The sequence below is a fragment of the Hippopotamus amphibius genome, chromosome 10 (assembly GCF_030028045.1).
Source record: "Hippopotamus amphibius kiboko isolate mHipAmp2 chromosome 10, mHipAmp2.hap2, whole genome shotgun sequence".
Classification (NCBI taxonomy): Eukaryota; Metazoa; Chordata; class Mammalia; order Artiodactyla; family Hippopotamidae; genus Hippopotamus; species Hippopotamus amphibius.
Window position 1 is genome coordinate 65299193 of NC_080195.1, and position 6000 is coordinate 65305192.

Consider the following 6000-nt stretch of genomic DNA (forward strand, 5'->3'; position numbering starts at 1 on the left):
TGAGAAGGTAAGCCTTGGTTACTCAAGTCTTTCTCCCACACCAGCAACTGAGTCATCTTCTATTCTCACTTCAACCTCTGGGATCTTCCCAGAAAGTCTAAGAAAAACTCCCAAGTTACTCTATCTTGAGGTGATTTTTCACCATCCTCTCAAATTCCTGCCATGAAATTTAAGATGTGAAGACCTTTTTTTGAGTGCTGATTTGTCCTTCCAGTTCTAAAATGATCAGCATTTTCTTCTCCTTTTTTTTCCTCTCAATTTAGTGCCTTCTTTTTTGCCCATTCTGTGAAAGCTCAGCATTTTGAGTCAAATAATAAAGCTGTGATAATTTACGAAAGAAGGAATGAAAGCATTGTGGCCAGTGTCCCAATGAAAGAAAGAGATGTTTAAAGAGAGATGAGTCATAGGTCAGGAAAACACAAAATTAAATCACTATCTTAGAATATAGGCCGAAAGGGGAATTTAGTTCTTGGTATTTCCCCATCCCTTTTCCTCTGTTTTCTTTTGTTGTTGTTGTTGTTTTGTTTTGGGGTTTTTCTTTGGTTGTTGTTTGTTTTTGTTTTTGTTTTTTTTGCTAGAGAGACATTATTTTCATAATCTCAGTCAGCCAGCAGGAGTTTGTTATCAGGTCAGGAAATTTTTACTAAAGTTTTTGTAATGGTCAGGATACTTTCAACTGAAAGTGACAAAAACCCAGTCCAAAGAGCTTAACCAGAAAAAAAAAAAAAAGAGGGTTTCAGTGATTTACTTACTGGTTTAAGTGATTGGGAATCCTCAAATTATGTATATTTTTAGGCATAGCACAATCAAAGCATTTGAACAAAGTTGTCAAGGCTCTTTGTCCTTTTTTCCATATCTCAGTTCTACATGCCTTTGCTTGTCTTGGACTGTTTTTCTGCTGCAGCCCACCTTCCTTCATACCAAGAAGGTACCTTCAAACCTACCTTTGACCAAAAAGATACCTTCAAATCTAAGCCTGTATACACAGAGATTGAAATCCTAAAGGAAGAGATAGCCTCTCACTCTTAGAAAAAGTATGATTGGCTTTGCCCATCTCTTGGGTAATTTACTGTGAATAAGAAGATCCAGGACCATGACTTTCCAGGCCTGAGTCTTCTGTCCACCCCTGCAGCCAGAAGGCAGGTGGGCATCATGCTTGATAGTACCTCAGAATCACAGGATGGGGGCCATTTACCAAGGAGCAGACAAAAACAGTAGACATCCATTTCATTTCCTTTACGTTATTTTTTAATTGGTTTTTGGGACCAGTATGCTTTATGCCCAGAGTGTGTACAGCAAGAGCTTTGATTATGAAGGGGAAACACAGAAATATTCTGCAACATAGGAAACCTAATCTTATTTTCATCCTCGCTCCTTTTAAAGGGCTAGATTGGTGACACAAAGGGAAAATAGGCATTATTTGCAGGTACCTGCTAATATTTTTTCTCCTCACTGCCCTAGGCACTCTCTGATTATGTGGGGAAGGAGGGAAGCATTAGTGTTGTTCTATACTTAGAAGGATGTGAAATAGAGTGACAAAATAAATATTCTAAAGTATTTACAAATATGTTTATTTCCCCTGAATACAAGGTCAATATAAGGTATGTTCAGAGAGTCTGCCAGACAAACAGGTATTTCCTCAGGACTTCTTTTGGAAGTGAGCACTGAGTAACTCTTTTCAACTTAATTGTCCATATATTTGCTAAAGCTCATTTTCCATCAATTTATCACTACATCAGTTGGCTGTTGTCCTTACAGAAAGAAAGGGAAAAGTAGATAAATAGCCAGAAACTCATATTGGTCAAACTTTTAAATTCATCCAGCCCTAATTTCAGTCTTTTAAGTATATTTTCAGTTTTAGCAGTCATTAAGACAAGTGCCTGTAAGAAAGTTTTGGATAAAGTATGTCAACATTTTTGGTCTTTTTTTTTCAAGCAAATTGCCGCCCTTCAGGAATGGTGATTTTAAGAAAGGAACTGTCCCCAGCCAATCTTCAATCACACTTTCTACTTGTTCCAATTACAGTTAGTTCAATCTACCTACCTTCTGTGAATGTAACTAAACTGATCCCCATTCCAGCCTTCATGCATTCCCCCTTTTTTCTCCAAAATTACCCCAAATCTCTCCCACTTTCCTCTAACACACTGCCCAAGCGTCTCCTCCTCTGCGGTACAGTTGTAGGTTCCAGTTGCTCCAGATCTGCATGTGCACATCACTTCTAGATGCCACCTTCAGTGATGCCATGTTGGCAGCTTGAAGTTGCCATTGTGGAATTATTTACACACTATGAGAATTGGAAATTGGCAAACACTGCAAATCCGGGCTGTTTTTGGTTTTGGTTTTGAGACCTGGTTGTTAAACTACTAGCATACCACACTGTCCATGGAACTGACTGCATTCTTCACTGACCACTCTGCTTACCGGTCTGAGTCTGGTGTCCGATAAACAGGAGCTTGAGTTCTGGCTCATTGATTTAATACTTATGTGACACTGAGCAAGTAATTTCACCTGAGTCAGTTTTCTTAAGTAAAATAACACATGTGAAGCCCCTGGCACAAGAAAGTGCTGAATAAGAGTAGCTATTTTTCAACAGCGCTTGATCCTTCATGTGTATTCCATTCATAGTTTTGATTAGCTATGTTTCTGTCTGTATGTTGATGTCATTTGTATTTTCTCTTTCTTTTACCATAAAACTCCCAGTCTTAAAAAGGATCATCAGAGTATCTTGCTTAGATAGTAAATCTACAATAAATGCTACTGCAGGGCATATTCATAGAGTAGGCAGTCGGACAGTCGAAAATGTGTGACCAATGATGCTTGAGAACACTAGGTTAAGAGTAAGGATGCCCAGTCATAGAACACAGCATACAAAACTGTCCGAACTCCTGGATCAAACATCTCTAGTTACGAATCCCAGTTCTGCTTCTAACTATTTGTGCAGACTTCATTAAGTTACTGACCTCAGCTTCCTTATCTGTTGAATGGACGAAAGAGTAGCTTTGTACTTAGCTTCATAGTTTAGGAGGGTCACTTGTATTAAAAGATGCTAAATGTGTGGACAGTCTTCTCTTAATAAAAAGTGGCTATTATCATTCTTCCACTAGTTGATTGTGTAGTTTAATCTTCCTAAGCTTCACAGACTTTAGCTATATCTATAAAAGTAAGAGGGCTAATTTGGTGCTCTCTCAAGAGGTCTTTTGGTGAACAAATATTCACCAAATATTCTTTGGTGAACAAAATCTCTCCCCTCCAGTCTCACTACTGCTAGCCCAGGCCCCCATCACCTGTACAGCAAGTTTCCAACCAGTCGCCTACCACCTGCCTTTACTCTGTTCTCCAGACTTCCCTGTGGTCATCTTAGACAGACAGACAGACACACACACACACAAACACACACACACAAATTTGATTATGTCACTTCCTTTCTTTAAAATCTCTGCTGGAGTCATTTACCTACACATGAAAGCTAACCTTCCTAGCAAGATCTCTAAAGTCCTTGACATTCTCATCCCAGTGTCATATTTGCCCATCTTAGCTTTATATTACAGCCCTCTCTCATGAGTACTATGCTTCAGTCAGGTTGAACTCAGTTTCCTAAACATACCCTGGCAGACTTTCTCAACTTGTGTCATTACATATGGGGTTCCCTCAGCCTGAAATGCACCTACTACGCCTATCCCTTTGTTTTCCTGGGATACTCCTACTCATATTTCAAGACCCACCTCATATGGCAAGTTGTCTTTTTAAAAGCCTTTCCTGATTCCCCTGGGCAGTGTTAGTCATGCTTTCTCTGTATGCTACAGTGTTAGCACTTACCTCTTTGAATTATATTTATCTGTGTACAAGTCTGGCTCCTCCACTGGAACAGTGACTTAGTAGTGATGTGCCACAAGTCTGGAGTCAGACTGTCTGGTTTATAAAACCCTGCACCAACACACACTAGATGAATGAGCTTGACAAAGCTACTCAACTTCTTTAATCATCAGTTTTCTCGCCTATAAAATGGAATGTTCCATTACCAGGGTCCTTATAATAATTAAAAGAGAAAATGTGTGTAAAGCTCCTACCCATATGCCTGGCATAAATTAAGGGCTCAATAACTCTCCATGTTGATGGTGACGACAGAGGAGATAGGACAGCAGGAGATGGAGAGAAAGTGATTAAAAACCGAAAACCAAAAACCAAAAAAAAAAAAAAAAAGAAAACCCCCCAAAAAACAAACCCTCATTTATCTTTTCAGTTCCTGGACCAGTTCCCAGAGTCTGTCATCTAGTAAGTACTCAGTGCATGTTTGTTGAATGAATGGTTGTGCTACTTTACAGCACAGCTAAAATGACAGGTACCAGCTCTTTTCTCAAATCTGAGTTCACGATGTTGAATTAATTTCTGAGATGCCAACAACTGAGGTGCTGATGGAGAGGGAGAGGAGGGGAGAAAAAGCATGGTAGAGGAGAGAAAGGAAGTATTGTGTTGGGCATGTAGAGAACAGCTCTTCACAGCCTTGTCTAAGCATTTCTAATATCAAAAACTGAAACAGGTGTTTGATTTTGTTTTGTTTTGTTTTGTTTTTTTAAAAAGGACTTAAACGGTGAGGATTCCCAGTCTAGAGAGCAGCCCCACCAGTAGGCACCACTTGGGGGTAAGGGCAGTCAAAGCAAACTCCTTTGATGTGCTCTTGAGGGCCTGAGGGCAAAACAGCGCCACAGGGAGGGGCTGGAAGGCAAGGGTCTTGGAATGAAAATGTGTTCCTGCAGGGAAGCGGGTAGGGAGGGACAGAGCTCACTTCGTAATGAAACCTCTGGACTAGAAAGGACTGGAATACTGAGTGGAAATCCACATTAGCGGAATAGTAAACACTGGAGGCATTTACACAGATTAAAACAAAACAAAAATCGAAACAAACTCTGATACACAGGACATAAAACCCGCGATAGGTTCGTTCAATTAGTCCCAAAGACCACCTGGTAATTAGACTAAAGATGCTGGGGGACTGGTATACCAGAAAATAAACTGGGGGAGAAGAAAAACCGAGGAGGTGGAGAGAGAAGAACTGCTGCTGAATTTATTTCAAAGAAGAAAAAAATGCTCTCGTTTCCATTAAATGTTGTATGCTCCCCAGACCAGAGTAGCGGCTGATTCCCTTTTGCGCTCGGTAGATAACACACAAACAAAAACAGGGGAAAAAAAAAAAAAACCCAAACAGAAAAAAAGAGGCGTGATTCCGTCTTCTCTTCCTCCTCTCTTCTTCCGACCGAGTCTATCCTTCAGCCCCAGAGCCCGAGAGCGAAGGTTCGCCTTCGCCGTCTACCGCCGCGTCTTTCCGGACCCCTAGCAGCGGGCCATGGTTTCCGTCCTGCAGACCCGAGTTGGGTTTGGTCCCGAGATCTCACAGGCCAGGAAGCTGAGCCAGTTCTCTCTCCTCGTTTGCTCTCCTCCCCTCCCGCTTCTTCGCTCCGCTTCCCTCTGGTGCCTCTGCTGTCACCCGCTCGCCTCCCTCCCCACGCCTACGTCCGCGAACCCGCGGCTGGGAGGTGGGCCCGCTGACACTCCAGCAGAGTTGGCAGGATCCCAAGGGGAAACCCCGCTCTTCCTCTTTAGCAAACCACTGTCTTTCTAAGAGGAAACTGATTTCCATGGCCGAGGACTGTCCTGTCGACATCCCTCGGGACAGACACCGCGTGTGGTCCTCGGGACCCGAGAGAGGCTGACTGGCGGCGCCCTGGCCGCGGACGCGCTCGTGCCCCGCTGCCCCGACAGGCTGGGGCATCGCCAGCCCCCGGGGTCGGATCGCGTGGTTCCCGCCTCGCACAGAAGAGATCACGGCCAAGGTGTGGTCCGTTGCAATCTTCCTGGGATACTGTTCCTCTAAATGAAGGGCGCCAGCCTGCCCTCTGGGTCAGAAGCCCCTGATTCACGTTTCCGGGAAGTGGATGGACTGATATACATAGAGGAAGGAAGGCCACAAATATGCTAAACAAAATAAGCAAGTATGTGCCTATG